The sequence below is a fragment of the Brachyistius frenatus genome, unplaced genomic scaffold, assembly GCF_029030835.1.
Source record: "Brachyistius frenatus isolate BFR_SWC_R1_liver_20210118 unplaced genomic scaffold, ASM2903083v1 Contig_13, whole genome shotgun sequence".
Lineage (NCBI taxonomy): Eukaryota > Metazoa > Chordata > Actinopteri > Embiotocidae > Brachyistius > Brachyistius frenatus.
In genome coordinates, this window is record NW_027210612.1 from 1,092,580 (window position 1) to 1,110,481 (window position 17,902).

Genomic DNA, 17,902 nt, shown 5'->3' on the forward strand with positions numbered 1-17,902 from the left:
TGTATTTAGATAATAAATGTGTGCTCACCTGTTTGGGGAATATATATATATAAAAACGTATTCAAATGATTATAAATAGTCTTGATTAATTATCATTTCTCATAATATTACAATATTACAGTTTGACAGTCAGCGTGGGCCGTAAAGTTGCTGTATTTATCTCATTGATCAAATATATATCATCACCACACTTTTATTTGATTTTTTTTTTTTTTCTTTTCAGTCGATTAACACGCCCGAACCTGTTTTCCATCAGCAGCACCAGCTTCACGGCAGCTTAGCAACGCGGTTGCCGCGCAACACAGAAGTTTCTGGTCGGAGCGTTGCTTTTCAGCTGACGCTTCATATTTTAATCAGCAAACAGCACACAGGTGTGTGCTCAGGTAACACGTTTTTACACACGGCTCCGAACCGCGAACTAAAACCAACTCCGAACCGACAACCGAGACTTCCCCCCAACCCCCTCCTCCACCCCCCTTGTAGCTGCTCCGAAACGGCTTGTTGAGTTCGGGATGTTTGTCTGGTTTTGTTTGTTTGTTTGCGCTTCGGCCACCGGTCGTTTCTCATCAGCCACCAGACAGGTCATACTCGGCCGGCCACACAGCGTCTCGGTGGACAGCACCGAGGTTTTGACGGCAGCACGGTTTATTGCGGGCGAACAAAGCCGATGCAGAAGAGCGGTCCGTCTACAAAATTGTGGGCATATCATCGGCCAAAACGCAGGTAAAACTCAACCCGGGAGGTACCGATCATATATAGATTTTTTTTTTATATATATATATAATGAACACGTGCCGAAGAAGTGTCTGCTGTCTCTCTGTAGATAGTCGCGGGAATAAACTGCATCCTGGAGGTGCAGCTGGGACGCACCGAGGCTGACGGTGAGCCATGTGCTCTCCACGCTGAACCCACGGCAAGTTCAAGATTGCAGGTGGTGCGTAACACACCCCGAAGGAAAAAGAGGCATCCAAGAGCCGCATACAACAAGTACAGCTGTGCATTTGTGTCAGTATGGAAATGTTTAAAAGGGATGTGCTAATTTGCCTTTTTTTTTTTCTTTTTTCTTTTTTCTTCAGGAGTGCCAGTGCCACTTCATCCCCTGGGAAAGTTCACGTAAACGTACTCAAAATAAATGTCAACGAAACTAATTTTCTGATGTTGTTGCCAAGTAAACCGTTATCAATGGACGGTGTGTTCATCTCAAACTCCAGAAAGAGTGCTTATTAGCATACTGTGCACACTCTGAATTTATAATAGCATGATCATAAACCAGTGATTTCATTGGCTCCCTCCTCTGCCACTTGTTCCAACACTGAGCTGAATAAGTTCATTGACCTGCACTCACTCTGCATTGTGTAGGGCAAAAAAAAAAAAAAAAGGCATAATTATTCCAGTGAGTGACCTGGGCAGCTTTACTGTGCCTCATCTCTCAGTGTGTGTCCTGGCAGCTGTAGGGCTCTGGTTGCGTGTCAAGCCTGGTCAGACACATGGCCGCTAAACTGAGACGAGGCTACACCTCTCAACACTACAACCACGGTCTCCAGAAGGGCTCTGCATGGAGGATTACAGGCATTTTCAGATTACTGCGCAGCAAGACTGAACTGTCTGCTGCTCTGACCCCCTTTTTTTTTTTTTTTTTTTTTTTTTTACCAAGGGGAAATAAACAGCTCGATGATATGAGTGTGTAAATAAAGGCAAACAGCACAGGGGAGGGGGGGATATTGTCGAATGTGGAAGTGGGTATAGTTAGTTTGGGGCAGCAGTGATATATGTGTGTGTATATATATATATATATATATGATACCGTCACAGGGGTTTTTCCCATCTGTATTTTCAGCTAGATTTTGATGTCATTCACAAGAGGAAAAAATGAACAAACTGATAAAAAAAAATGTGCCTTCAGTGTTTAGGATATGAGAAACTGCTAAGTGGCGTGTGTGTGTGTGTGTGGGGGGGGGGGCATCGGTGGCTGCGTCTGTTTTGGCTTTGATTACAGTAAACAGCCGCATGTGGATAAGCCGTTCACACACCCTCTCACCCAGCCCGTAATGTCTCTAATTGTGGATGTCTTAATCAAACTGAGCAAAACATAAAGAATTGGCTGACACTGTGTATTAGGTAGCAGGGGTTAGGAATGTGGGGGAAGGGGGATACTCCTTAATGTGGGATGACTAACATCGAAGCTCCGGTGCCAGGAGTATGCCCTGTCCATCTGCCGTTCCACCCACCCACCCACTGACACACTAACAGGTGCGTGCGCGCAGATACACGTGTGTTTTCTGTGCACGCGCTCGCATACTCCACCCCGCACTCCGGCCCTACCCCTGTCCTCACTTAGCCTGGGCAGCAGATGGTGAGGGGTAAAGGCTTGTAGCTCCCCTCCCCTCCCCCCTCCCTTCCCCACTCCAAGCCACCAGCCCATCACCCCCTATCCCCCCCCCCACACACGAGCACCACCCCACCCCTCTTTGTGTTGTTGAAGAGCCCGAGTGCTGAAAGGCGAGCCCCAGCTTGTCCCCCCCCCCCTCCTTCTCTCCCTCCCTCCCCCCCACCCCCCCACAAATCCTTGGCTGGCTGCCATTGGCGGGACTCAGTCAGGTGTCCTAATGCTTCAGTTAGGGGAGGAAACGCTGGTTAATCTGCCCATCGCGTGCCACCGGCCATGGCCTGGCCTCTTTGTGTCTGGCACCCCTCTGATCAGTCCCTCCACCCCTTCATCTGTCTTTCCCCCCTTCTCTTCCAACCCAGTTTCTCTACCCCAAGACGGTGTCATCCCTTCTTAAAGATCAACCCCTCTGTCTCTTAAGATGTGCTCTTAACTACATTCTGTACGGACAAGCCCAGTAGTTTTGGAACTTGTTCTGCGTCACTTTTGATGGATGGGACGATTTTATTATTGTGATCAGTCATTAAGCCATTCTTTATTTTGTGCTGACTCATCACCAGCATCCAGCATCCACCTGCAAAAGCACCATTCAGGAAAAATGTTGCAAGTGAATATTATACTGTGCTTCTTGCTTACCGTACATATTCCGGGCTATTCGTTGCATACTGTAAGTCAAGATGTATAACTCCAGCCGTTATTAGGTTTCACTGCTCTTATTCCTCTTGAAAACACAAGAGTCATGCTCACTGACCTCTTTTTCAATCCCAAGTTGTAGTGCATCAGTGTGTACTAATATAGGTCTATTATATCAAACTTATTTCTAAAGAAATACCTGTAGTCATTAATCATACAAAAGTGCTACGTTTTAAATATGTATTTGAAATCCACATATTACAAGCTCTGTTGTAGCTTTATAATCTTTTCTTAGTTCTTTTTTTTTTTTATATACAGTGAACCCTCGCTATAACGCGGTTCACCTTTCACGGTCTCGCTGCTTCATGGATTTGCATCGTGCATTGAAATCACATTACGACTATATGTAACGTAGATATATTTAATGTCCAGTTCTATCTATTTCAATTGTAAAATAAAGGTTACTACTTCACGGATTTCGCCTATCACGGTTTCTATTTGGAACGTAACCCCCGCGAAAAACGAGGGTTCACTGTATATATATTTTGGTCTCTTATCTTCCATCATCACATGGACTTTCACCTATCTCGTGGTGCAGCATCAGCCTGTACTCCTGGAAGGTGCATTGCTCCGATTAGGATGAATAATGCTCAGATGCTATTTGAAGGAGGCTGATACGGTGCGGTTGTGTAACCAGAGAGGACTCATTACCATTTAACCCCAGCTGACCTTATTTTTGATTGACCCTTGGTTTGGTCATCGCTTCAGAGCACAGGCAGGAGTATAAGGTCAGAGTTCAAAGTATCCTCAGCTGTGCTGTCATGGAAACGGCAGCGTTTGCTCTTCTAATGGTCAATTTTAATCTAAGGACAGTGGTTCATTTAAAACAAAGAGTTTCTTTTGTTGTTATTTTGCCTCACTTTTATAAGTTGGTGTTTACCCCTTTAAAGCCCTTAAATTAAATGGTTTTATGCAGATACAAGTAAACTGAAGATATTCATTTTATGGAGTGATATCAGATTTGGAAATATTGAAACCACAGATGTTCATAATGATGCTTCTTCAGTTGTTTTGTGTCTGCAAATCATTTTGAACTGCTAGTTGCATTGTACTGAATAGCTCTTTGCATTTGACCAGCTTTTTTGGGGGGGTATTTTCCATGGTATGTTTGTATTTCCCATGTTGTGTTCATGCTTCCACTCCGTGTGCTTTGTGTAGAAACCACAGATCTCCTCTCTTCAGTGTTATTACCAAAGCTCGGAGTCCGCCATTGTGGTCAATCGAAACACACCCGCGGTTTGTTTTTCCACTTCCTGTTTGTGACCAGTGTGCAGGGTTTCCTTGCAATCAGTGCTGCGGCAGGAGAGGTGGGGGGGGCGCAGGGGGGGGGGGGGAATCAATACTTTCAATGTAATGTGTGGCCAATAGAATAAGGGAATGATTCATGTAGAGATGGCTACTCCCTGAATCAGATGGGATTTGTGTTTGGTGGCCGGATGAATGAAAGGGAAGGAGGTGTGGCGGCACAGCGACCCAGAGCAGTAAGAACTATAAAAGGTTAAAAAAGTGTGCTTTGCTGCTGTTGAGCGTGGCACCAGTTCTCTCCTCTTCCCGCTGTCCCTCTCCTCTCTTTTCATCTCTCCAACACACCATGCTCTCTGACTGTCCCGCTTAATCTTAGCGCTGTAGTATTATGAGACTAAAGACCGACCGGACAGACACACACACGCACACAACACACACACACACACACACACACACACACACACACACACACACACACACACACACACACACACACACACACACACACACACACACACACACACACACACACACACACACACACACACACACACACACTAGGAGTTTAGCAGGTTGTGGACCACCAGCCAGAAACAGCATATGTCTCTTTCCCCTCCAGATTAGTGAGAGCATGTTAATATTACGATACAGTGATAGAGGAGGGGATGGGAGCAAGGAGTACAGAGGGGTGGGAGATGAAAGGTAGAGGGAGAGTGTAAGAGCCTGGCAGACAGATTCAGAGGGAAGCACGAGGCAAGAGGAACGAGAGCAAGTCGGCGAGGGAAGGAGGGAGAGAGCAAGTCTTGGAAAGGGACAGAAAGATGGAAGTGTGGAGGCGGGAAAGAGCGAGAGAAGCGAGGACATAACAACCATAGAAAAATGTGTGTGTGTGTGTGTGTGTGTGTGTGTTTGCTTTATTGCAGTGGCCCCACCTACCCCTCCATCCTGTTAAGGAGGCACAGTCCTAAGGAGGAGGGGTAGGATGGTAGGATCCCCTCCCTCAGCCACCGACACACACACACACTCTCTCTGTGGCTCATACACACACTCTGCTCTGTGAGGGAGCAGTCGCTGAAGAGCTCTGGATAGACCATGCAAGGTTCTGCAGGTGTCCCACCCTTCTCTCATGACATGGATGCTTTAGAAGGTACAATATGATTTGGTTTCTTTCTCCTTTCTGCCTCTTTTAGGCAATTCTTATTCAGTTTTCTTTGGTTTTCTTTTTGCTCTTCTTCGGTTGCACATTTCCTCTCCATGTTTCAGAGTAATCCGCGAGCCTCTGCTGCTAATGTGTGTGTGTGTGTGTGTGTGTGTGTGTGTGTGTGTGTGTGTGTGTGTGTGTGTGTGTGTGTGTGTGTGTGTGTGTGTGTGTGTGTGTGTGTTTGTGTGAGATTGCATGTGCGTTTGTGTGAGACTGAATGTGTGCTTGTAGGGTTGTTTACAAGCTCTACTGTAGCCGCAGGTCGGACAACTTTAGCAGAGTGGATCCTGTTAGCAAAATGTGTTTCATCTTGATTTGATTTTATTATCCTGTAATGCATTTTTCAAAAAAAAAAAAAAAAATAAATGTATAAGGGTCATGGCTTTGGCTGCTTGTTGCATTATTTAGGCTTGGGTTTTATTATTTTTACTGGCACTCAACTCTTCTGGGTGGAGGGAGACAAAGCGCATTATGTATGCCCTGTGTACACCCCGTATATGCGTATTCATGATGTTTGGGTTGAAGCTTTGAGTCAAATCAAGTCTAGGAGAAATAAATGGCAGCGAGAATTGTGTCTTGGTTGCTATAAGGATGATGGAGACTGAAGGAGTTGGACATGAGTAGAGTGAATTTTGGGAGTTGCTTTAGTTGAATAGTGGATTTCACATTAAACTGTATTCTTTGCACTGTAATATAATAATAATAATTAAAAAAACTAAGTTAAGTTGTGCAGTGCTGCACATGTTTTGTAGTTTCATCAAAAAGTAGATTTGAGTTTCATATCAAGACTTAATTGGTCAAAGGCCAAACCCAATTATATGCCTTGTTGGAGAGAAATAAGTGTGATTGCAGTAAAACTGGCTAATAATCCGACAACGTTCAGTGTGTGTGTGTGTGTGTGTGTGTGTGTGTGTGTGTGTGTGTGTGTGTGTGTGTGTGTGTGTGTGTGTGTGTGTGTGTGTGTGTGTGTGTGTGTGTGTGTGTGTGTGTGACAGAGCGAGGGAAGGAGCACATGTCTTGCATGTAGCGTGGTGAACTGGCAGACACCCATTACACCCCTCTTCTGTTCATGCAAGACATGGAGGTACAGTCAGATTTCACTCTCATCTCTTATATACTTTAATAAATAAGGATTATCACTGCACATTTTATTTCTACATTTAGCGGAATATTGGATTCATATTTGTTCTAATTCTATTAATTTTAACATCTTCCATGCCATTTGAAATATTGAGTTTTAGCAAGATTTTAATAGGATGACTAAGATAAAAATGCTCGTAATACTTTGCTGAGGTTTTGTCCAACCAGTAGTTTGAGAATTTGAATGAATAACACATTCGTCTCACTTTTTTAGGTCGTGTTTGTTTGTTTTGGACGGAATGATGATAGTACACTCTGTAAATGAGCATTTTTAACAATATTGCAGGACAGCCCGACTCGTATAGTCAGTGCTTTTCAAAATTGATCCAGGTGAGGTCATTTCATCGCTGTTTGCATATCAAATTGGGGGCCATTTGTTCAAACAGACTTGACAAATAACCTCCAAATTCGTCTTGCAAATCTGTCGTTTCCATATCTCCCCCTCATCCCTTTCTCTTGCTCATCCTTTAGGTTAAGGATGCGCTCTCCCCCCTTTTTTAGGGCTCGTATTGACCTGTTAATAGTATTATCCACAGAGCGTGTGGCAGGGCCAGGGTCACATCCCTCTAGGGTTTGGATGGTCAGCCCTCTGGCCACCGTTTGGTCAGAGAATGGCCAATAGGACCAAAGCTGTGGTCATCCTTCAATCTAGCTCCTTTCAAGGCAGAGGTCACACGAGTCAAAGGGTAATAAGTTTAACCCCTCGGGGGTGAAGAGTCAGAGGTCACAAACAAGGCTATAGGGAGAAGGTTTGTATCATCAATCAGTGGCACTCCTGGTTATATCTGTGCATATTGATGACATGCTCGTTGCTGCCAATCTCATTTGCATGGCTTGCTGAGCACAAAGAGCCACCATTATAATCATATAAACGTGAACAAAAACTAAATTTGGATGGTGAATAGGTCATGTAGTGTAGTGATGTTTTTATTACGGCTTTAGCTTACAAAATAATGCTCTCAAAGTTTTGTGTAATTTTTTTTATCTTCATGGAAATCTCAACGATACAATAGATTGTTTTCTCAATATTCAATATTTTCAACCACGAATGTACCAAGTTATCCAAAATGTTGATTATCTTATGTGTTCGTGGTTGTTCTGTGTTACACCTTTAATACTGAGCTACACTGACCGCTGAAAGAAAGGCCTATTTCAATATTTTGTTGCGTTTTTCCTGTTGGAACGATCTTGAATGATCATCGGTTTATTTGAAGGGGTGTGGTCTTTTAGTGCACATCCCCATTTTCCCCTCCCAGTGTGCATTGTCACAGCCTCACATGTAAGTGCTCAGCGATGACTGAGGATGCTGTTGAAATAATGTCCCTCAATGGTAGGGTGACAATTTTGTAAATTCTCTCTGCGGCAGATGAGCAAGTGTATCCCTCCATGTATATGTGAAATGGTGCTGTGCTGATGTTTCAGCATCTCTCAGAGGTCTCCTCTCCCTGGCTGATGTTAGCGATGTGTCAGCATTGAGCTAGGCCTGCCTCCTAGGCTGCTGGGGCCGTGGTGGCGACCAGCCCAGCCTGGCCAAAAGCCAGACCAGACATGCCTTGGCACCCGACAACAGAGACGTGACAGGATCAAGAATTGGTGGAAATTACGCTCGTACAGTAATGCAGTACCGTTGATCCGTAGACGAACAAAGTATAGAATAATTTGAAGATTAAAGATATTTTTCCATGTGTTTTTTTTTTTTTCCTTTTCTTTCAACAGTGTGTCTCGATGTGAGAAAAAAAAAAAAGAAGATGGGTGAGAAGGCTGGGGATGAAAGAGGACACGCAACACAGATCCCAGGTCAGACTCCGAACCAAGACGTCTTGGTCACACGGTACGTCCCTTTGCAATATGAGCCACTAGAGCTGGCCCGATGTATCGCTCTACCCCACATGCACATCACATATATGGGTTGTGTGAGCACACTATAGGATGTGTGCATGCCATTAAGTGTGTGAATAAGAGAGATGTACATGTTGCTCAGTCAGCTTTTGCACAGACAGAGGCCATCAATCACAAATGCACGGTGAGCTGCATTGCTCTTTTGCTGGTCCCTCAAGTCCTCTCTCTGGGCTGGAATTACACAGCACTTTACCTGCAACACTGCATTTTTCTGGACTTTGTCTTAACCCTGCATCATAACTCCTGCAACACATTTGTGCGGTGCCACGTCTTTTTAAACTACGGCAAGGGGTGCAAATGTATGGCATAATTTGTTACGTTTTATGCAGCTCTTACAGTCGCATACACTGTTTCTAACGGGTTATGATTTAGTACACGCCGTACTCCGTGCACAAAGTGAAGTCTGTCATGTTCGCGGTTTCCATATTGCCTTAAAATAACTATATTAAATGCAAATACAAAATAAAAGAACGAGGAGGCCGCTTCATGTGTTTGCACTGTAACGTCACTCTTTTGCAGATGCTGTAAGCCGTCTGAATTACAGCGCATGTTACTGAGGTCTTACCATCGCTGTAACTACTGCAGGCCTTTATTAGCCTCATAACAATACTCCTGCTTGACATCTTGTTTCCCTGCATGAACCCGCTGGCAGTTGCTAAAGAGCTCTATAGGCGCCTGACTCCCATAACAACGACTCGTTATTTTTGTTCTTATCTTTGAACAATATTATCGATATGCACATTCTTCTTTGCCCTTTATCACAGGTATACGTTTTTCAAGACCTTTCAAGATTCTTTCGTAAGTTACATACTTTAACAATACATTTTATTTAACTAAGCAAATATGCCATTCAATTATTTATCGCTCTGTGGTATGGGCAAGAGGCAGCTGTCTTTAACAGATGAGCCTAAAGACCTTGGGTTTTGGATAAGAGAGGGAATACCGTTGGCTGTGGGCTCTTTGAACTTTGCAATATGGGTGCAGGTTCTGGAGAGTGCGTGTGATAAGCAGCAGGTGGACTGGTTATTGTTGTGATAAGAGCAAGTGATCAATCATGTGGTCAAGGTCTTGTCTTTGAGACATAGTTTGACCAGCTGAAAGGTTCACGTCACATTTATCCGTTGAACTTCAAAAGTAGCTGATTTACTCATGTGGAAAAAAAGCATACCGTAAACAAGTATTTCTTAAATACGATTAAAAAAAAGACTTCTCCACCTTCAGAAAACTATTCAGACAGGTTCAATATATTTTTCTCTTTTCATTGTGAAAACAATCTTTTGATTTTATTTCAGCCACTTAAGATGTATAGACTCAAGAGAAGCTGCAGTTAAATGTTTAACTGTATTATGCACAGGGAGAAGTGTCCGTTCAGACACCCAGTTTTTGTGTGTTTTCTCCAGATGGATGTAGAAAGAACCCTGCCGTCTGATGGGGTTTTCCTGAAATAATGCTGTGCCCCTGTTGTCAAGAAATGCTCTTTATAAAGGTCACATATAACTGCCTGCTTGTGATGTGGCCAATAAAACAGCCAATAACTGACTGTGAAACATTAACTTAATTAGAATGTTTTGTCAGGGGTTTTATTCTCAGGCTTGAAAAAAGGCATTTAAAGAAATACAACATAATCCTTCAGCTTCATTCATGAAACCCTGAAACTAAAAACTTAAGTAGCGACTTAACCAAAAACCCATAACTGAGTAGTTAAATTAAATAAAAAAAAATACTTTGATAAGCACATGATTGAATGATGTTCTTTCTGTTTGTATTGCGGTCTGCAGGTTGTAAAGAATACATCCCCACAGTCTGAGGGCGTATTTCCAACTTCAGCTCATACAGAAGCAGAAGGTTTTCATTAGAGAAATCTCTCCTTTATGATCCAATCTGAAACATGACTCAACATTTTAATTGACATACACAGCGAGTAAGGTGGTGCAGTTTACAAGGAAGTTGATCATAAACATAGCTCCGATTTAACATCACATAATCACTGTACTTTATGAGTGGAGAATAATCATACAACAGGAATTGATTGTATTTAATTCATGGAAAGCTCACTGGGACCAGTCAGAACCGAGGGGTGATACTTTTTTTTTTGGAGGGGGGGAGGGGGGGTGTTAACTAAACATTCGATGGTCCCGGCTTAATGTTTTTTGACACGTTATTTGGGTGAGGAGACAAGTTGGTGAGATGGTAAGGTGTCATTTAGTGCCGCTACCTTCTGTTAAATCAAGGTTATGAACGGAGACCTTAAAATGACCAGAGGTCTATAACCGAATGCTCCCTGTGAAAAGGTTAGTCCTCCACTGGGCCTAAATCGACTCCGCGCTCATTTACATGAGACATAAATTCACATTTAAATGGCAGAAAATTGCTCGGGTGGCTGATACACTGGGGCATATGAAATCATAATTGTAGTCAGCCATGTGTGTGTGTGTGTGTGTGTGTGTGTGTGTGTGTGTGTGTGTGTGTGTGTGTGTGTGTGTGTGTGTGTGTGTGTGTGTGTGTGTGTGTGCGTAGGGCGGGGGCTGATATGAGATTGAAGAGATGTGTGGAGGAATTATGCATCCAATAACTGAGATGGGATGTAAATATGGTCAGGACAATCAGTAGTGTGATGTGCCACCGGTCCATTTCATGAGACTGCAGAGCAGAGGCTAAATGGCAGCCAGTCTCATCCCGAACGACTGGCAAATTAAAACATGTCTCCACTGTACTATGCAGAAGTGTTTTATCTGAAATTAAGTCACTCGTCGAAATGTGTTTGCCTACCAGCAGACTGTCGAGTGTATGTAAAATTAGAAGCGCTGCAGCTAACTATTTTAATAATTGATTAATGTGCTGATCATTCTCTCAATTAATCTTGTGGTTTATTAAAAGTGGTGATGCCTTCAAATATCTTGTTTTCATAGTACAACGGTCCAAAACCCAAAGATATTTATTTTAAAGTGATAAAACGGAGAAAAGCTGCAAATCCTCCAATTGGAATAGCTGGAACCTGAGAACCTAAAAATGGCAAGAAAAAAAATATTAGTATAGTTGCCAAATTTTCTGTTGATGGACAAATCGATCGACCAATTTTTACTACTTTGAAATGGGTAAAAATGGATATAATTATTTGACAGCAACCACTGAGGGAAATTTATCCTGAGACTGATCAATGAAACAATGATAAATTATATATTTTTGTTTAATGAGACGCACATTCGACCTCTTTTATGTTCAGAGTATTGTCATGGCTTAAATGGCTGCGCACTAGATGAAACCACCCTCCGATTCTGTGAAGCTGTTGCAGTATGATGCCTTTTATTCTGCCAGACCTTGTTGTGCCCCCCTCCTCGTCCCACAATGTCCCTCTTTCCCTCCATTTCTTGGTGCAGTTTTTTTTGTTCTTTCACCTCTCCAGAAGGGTTCCTAACGGAACGGCTGGGGCAAATACACATGTCACATCAGTTCATGGAGATCCCAATTGTTTTTAGGCAATGTGCAACTCTAAGAGGTCTATGGGATGCCTGTGTCACTCAGCATGGCTTCGTATACGCAAGTGCAATCCCACATCATGTCACACAGCTCTTGCACACCATGCTGCATATGCACTCACATTTAGTGACTCATATTGAACATGTATGGCAGCATTTCGCTGTCACTTGCTATCCGAATGTCCCCACATTCAGCCCAAACTAGACCATCAACAAACAGTACAATATAGCTCACCGGGAGGCCCCTTACAGACCTGTTTCATAATTTGAGCTGCTCTGTCTATTGTATCGGGCCCCTTTGATAAATTTACCTCCAACTGATACAATGCGTCAGTCTTTTTGTTAGAGGAGGACAATTGCTTGTACGGTGAAGGTCCAGGACATTAATGAAGTGATAATGCAAACACATTGGCTGCAGGGCACAGAGGTTGTTTTTTGTTCTTAACATTAGATGACAGCTAACGGAGCAGACAACACTGTGAAAGGCTGGAGAATAACGTTCATATGGTGATATCAGTATTTTATTGTTCGGTGCTGTATTTGAAAGTCAGTAAAGCAGAAAATGAATCTGTTGAAAACGGAATTTGAATTAGCATTGATGAGTCATAGTCAAACAATGACTTGTGGTTTGAGCAGTTGTCAGTGTAAGACCGGTAATGGGTGGCAGGATCTTGACCCAACAAAAGGCTAATCTGCATTGTATCTCCTCACCTAAAAATGGCTATAAATGTAAAAAGAAAAGAAAAAAAGGAGACAAATTGAAACTTTGAAAGTTTTAAAAGACTTTTAAAATAATTACTTATTTTGTGAGGACTTGTTTCCTTGTAGTCATAGTAGCTCAGTGACACTATTCAGGGGTCACCAGTATCAGTTTAGATTTAGCATTTCTTTAGTTTTTTTCTCACTCCCCTCTCAGTGCTTTGCCCCTTCTGCTCTTTATTTTCAAGTTTAACCACCCATCAAAGCTCCGAGACGCCCTTGATCCAGTCCTCAGGTGCAGGCAAAGAGGGAAATACAACATAGGATAAATTATCTTGAGTCAGTAAACTTAAAAAATAAAATAAAATTAAAAATAAAAAAAAATATATATATATATCCATAGCAACTTTTATTGAAACCTTCGAATACAGGTGTTTTGCTGTTAACCGATAGTATATGTTTTCTTCTGAAAATGAATTTAAGTGGATTACAAGCACTATTGTTTGTTAACCTGGACAGCCTGAAAATATTTGAATGAAAAGGCAGTGCTTACTGGTAATGAGATATTTTTTTTAAATTTAGGAACTTGATGTCAGATGATAAGAATTATCTTATATTCTTTGTTAATAGCAGTATTGCATGATTTTATGCTAAACTGTTGGGGGACAGGTTGGGGGGCCTCATGATGTTGGGACAGATGGCATTTAGCTCTAGCTGTGCCGAGCTCAGTGGGACCCGAAGCTTAAGAGGTTAGGCCTGTCAAAACCACTCTGTTCATTCACTGCCTAACAAAGTGTGGACTGTCAGCCTGTTCCGTTTAATAAACTTAAGATTTTTCTTTTGTCAACGCCTGAGCAACACTTTGCAACTCGGTGACCTGAATATCCCAACATACATTGAAACGCTCAAAGGAAAAGATAGCACCTCTGGTAAAAGACTGACCAAAAGGTGTGGATATAGGCCTGGTTTGCTCAGTTAAACTGCAGGAGCTGATAGGGTATTGTTACTTAAACATAATAAGGTTGGGCCAAAAGGCTTTTCAGCATCATGTATGCATAAGCATGACAAATATTTGGACATACTATATGTAAAATGATGTGTTTCATTTTGATCCAGCATTAAATGAGTGTCAAAAACACCTTAACAATGAAAAAGTATTACGCGTATCTCATATTTTCATACAACATAGGCGTCAAATCTTTGCATAAATTTTTTTTTCTTGCGTTCTGTCTGTTATAAGATATTATACAGTATGTACAGTGTTAATGTAGGCAGGAATCATTGGAAAAGAAAAGCAGATTAGCATTGAACTGGGGTTGTTGCAGTTACATGGTCTTAACCTCTCAGCCACCAGAAATCTCCATATTCTGTACTTTTGCACCACACTTTGAACCAAGTCACTCTAAAATGTAACATTTTCAAAGCGTCACACTTCACCACAAGAGGGAGACATACTGTAATATGCAGAGTAATTCTCCACCGCACTGTACATCTGCCCCACTGAACTACACTGCTAATCTGCACTCAGTGCCCTGAAGCACAACAAATGCTTGAATTTATCAGAATACCCTGAACCCATGTGATCATGGAGAATTTTTTTGGAGTAAATATGTTTAATGTTGTCATCTCGTTCTCCCCTCTCCCCCATCTCTCAATTTGTTTCAGTGTTTGTTGGGGTTAGAGGATGAGGGCTGGTGAGTGGTGACCTGAGTGAGAGGCCTGGCTGACATCTGACCTCTAACTGGGTGTACGGCTGACCCTGGAGGATACGGCTCAACAATGGGAGGCACGTGCCTTGGCCTAGTCTCCATGGTAACACAAGGCCTTTTAGGAAATGGTGGGGAGGGGGTCAAAGCTCGGGCTTTATTCTGATCGGTGTTAGCCATCTGCTGCCAATTGACTCTTATAGATACAACACATACCCACCACAGAACAGCCAGAGAGGCAGGGCACGAGTGAGCAATCTAAGGGTTGACTGGGTAATCTCTGCAGGCAACTGTGATGGTGCTTTATATTCTCACAATCACCTGGAGAGATTCTGCAGTTTGCCTAACATGCTGTAAAAAACTTGATAAATCAAACTCTTAAACTGTGTCATCTTTTCATCTTTATTGCTCATATCACTGCTGTTAGACACGGTGAAGAATTCTTTGCCGTTGTTTGAGCAACACATTTTACTGTTCATGTTTTCTGCAGTGTGTTAGGAGGAGACATCATTGTTTACCAAAGGTTGACTCAGAAACTGTCTGTCTACCTGAACCTGTGATCAAAGTGGGTTTCACACTCTAACTTACGGTAATGATCATTGCACAATAGAAGAGATGTTGTCATGTGTCAGCTTTTCTTAACCTTTTTTTTTTCCTAACTGTTACAAGTCAAAACAGTTAACGATTGGTGAAAAGAAGAAGAAGGGGGCGATCATTGACTGACAGTCCTGAATGAGGGCCAACAGGTGCAGTCCACCTGGATGAAAACATATTTCACACTTTTAGGCCTCTTTGATCCAGCGAGAGCTGCACACTCAGCACAGATAACCACAACCACCTCGATCCTACAACCACCACACACAGAGTAGTGCTCTTTAGATTGTGTGTAACGTAATATTTGGCACGTATGCATTTTTTTCCTCAGTACTTCTACCAATCCTCTAGTCTCTCACCAGAGTCCTTTCCCCTCTCTTGCCCCTCCTCCACCTCTGATTTTCCTGTCTCATCCCCTTCTCCTTATGTTCTGCTGTGTTTTGGTGAAATCTCAGCTGGCAACTGTGAGTCGTTCACTAGCTGCTCTCACAATGGCCTCTGGGATTATGCTAAACACAGCGCCTCGGCTGCTCTCCACATCGACCGGCGTCAACGACGCCCTTTGGAGCACACAGGAAAGAGATGGAGGACTCTCAATGAAGATGTCACTGCAATTACACAAGCACATTTCACAGACACCCTCTCTGTCTGCTCTTCCTTCTCTCACATCCCCCTTCCCTACTTTAAAAAAAAAAAAATTCTTTTCGACAGTCTTTTGAAGTGCAGCCTCATCTCTTGCAGCTCTTTCATAATGCATGCCCATTTTGAATTTGCATGAATTCACTTTCCAGATGCTTCTGCTGCCATCTTGACTTACGATGATGTGTACTATACAGTATTGGCTATTGTATTATCATAGGATGAAAAGAATAGTAATGTTAGGGTTATTTTTGAATCATCACTCGGGACGTATTGCAGAAACCCCAAACTGTTTTGAAAATGACTCGGCTTCGATTGTCCCTGCACTGATGTGGGAGCGAAGGAAGAACTTTCTGATGTGGATGATACTGCATCAGGAACTGATTGGCTGATGCTCAATTGTCAACAGTACCTGATGCATTACCTTCAGCATTGAAAGAAGCGTCACAAAGGGCCGGCTCCTTTTTATCCCCAGAAAAATGTGATTCAGTGGTGCGTTAGACCAAAGTGTAGTTTTGTGTTTTTTTGTTAGGGCTGTTAAATGGGGTTGATAAACTGATTCTTAGTAACTTGCTGTACACACTTGCCACATGTTTACTCCAGAATGTGTGTGTGTGTGTGTGTGTGTGTGTGTGTGTGTGTGTGTGTGTGTGTGTGTGTGTGTGTGTGTGTGTGTGTGTGTGTGTGTGTGTGTGTGTGTGTGTGTGTGTGTGTGCGTGCGTGCGCGTGGGCGTGTGTGCATGCACATGTATATTAGTCACCATTGTATGCTGGGGGATTAGGTAATAATGTTCCCTGAGATGTTGTGAAACTCAGAGCAGTACTTATGTTAAACTGAGGTCCGCTCTATCACTCTGACACTTAAATGTATGTTTGTACTATCTGGTGTGTCATGTTCCCCTCTCGTTCAGTGAAGTCCAAATGGGACACCTGGGTCATTTGAGGTTGTACATTCGCTCATTTTTCTCACAGGGTACCTTTTTGTTTTTTTCACCAATACTGTTTCAGTGCATGTGTGCTTGACATCAGTTAGACCAATGCTTTTGTAACATCAGTGTGAGGAGGATCGTCTGCTTTGAATTGAGTAACATACGTGTGGAGACTTTCTCACACCTAGAAATGCAGCGACAGGGACACACCCACCTCAGCCTCGCTTCTGCGATTTGCAAGAGCAACTGTATAATTAGGTTCCAGTGAGGAATAGGACCAAAGGGAACGTTCTTTCATGCACTCTTTCATCTCTTAGATAAACTTTTCTATTTATGTCTTTGATTAGTCAAGTGCTTTATCTCATTATCTCTGCCTTTTTGTGCACGTGTGGAATAGCTTGCCAAGAAAAATAAACTTTTAGTAAAGAGTAAACCCTATTGCAGTTTTTATTTTTCATTTGTTTGTAAAGTTATGTTCTTGCACATTTTATAGTGTGTGGATTAATTCAGTGATCTCATGCGCAAATACATGAATATCACTACAGTTAAGAACTTGGTTCTCATATTTACCGTTTTATTCCACTTAACCCGATGAAGTGAAATACTGACATTAAAGATGAAACACTGGATTGTCATCTCAAAGGAGAAGACAATGAAAAACAATTTGCAGATATTGCACCATGCAGAATCTGCTGTTCTCTTGTCCACGCCCTCTGAGGAGAGGTCAGAAGGTCAGCATTAAAGCAGGTGGTGTCAAGTCCATTTCAATCCACTCATATCAGCAAGCTGCTGGCACACACACATGCATACACACACAAACACACAATCACTCGCTGTCTCTTCACCCCTGGGAAATCCAGCAAACCATGCCAATTCCAGCAGATGTTCCTGAAGCGCAGGCATCTTGTAAACACTATGACATGTATTAGAGGCTAATGTAGTGGTTGCTGACAGAGGTCTTCAACACAAGATTTGATTTTACCACCTGCTGCTCACACATACTGTACACAACATAGGCACTGAGGTCTCACAGGACGACAGGGTCTGCACGTGACAATCCCAAAATGTACCGAGGTTTGTTCCTTAAATAAAACACAGAAAGGGTGCAGGACCATACAAATACGAAAAGAGGGCAATACTGCTCCAAACTCCCACTGAGAGTGTTACAAAACAGTGTGATCCAATAACAAGATTTTATTAAACTTTGACTGAATCATCTATTTGTGCTTGAAGTGTAAAACAAAATAAGTGCCAGAACTCCCTTTATTCCCAGGTTGTTGTATCAGCAAATCTTT

General features: G+C 42.6%; 1 protein-coding gene and 1 long non-coding RNA gene across 2 annotated transcripts in view; both read left to right on the forward strand.

Annotated features, from left to right (window-relative positions):
• Positions 1-479: 479 nt before the first annotated feature.
• On the forward strand, positions 480-1,170 carry LOC138617500 (uncharacterized). The gene is made up of 3 exons (XR_011310667.1): positions 480-723; positions 824-934; positions 1,077-1,170. It is a non-coding gene; the product is annotated as an uncharacterized lncRNA (long non-coding RNA).
• Positions 1,171-5,228: 4,058 nt separating this feature from the next.
• Positions 5,229-17,902, forward strand: part of efemp1 (EGF containing fibulin extracellular matrix protein 1) — a 33,974-nt gene continuing 21,300 nt past the window's right edge. Inside the window, exons 1-3 of the mRNA XM_069692686.1 lie at positions 5,229-5,471; positions 8,382-8,496; positions 14,405-14,551. The gene's annotated coding sequence lies outside the window, so the exon portion shown is untranslated. The remainder of the gene's footprint in view (positions 5,472-8,381; positions 8,497-14,404; positions 14,552-17,902) is intronic.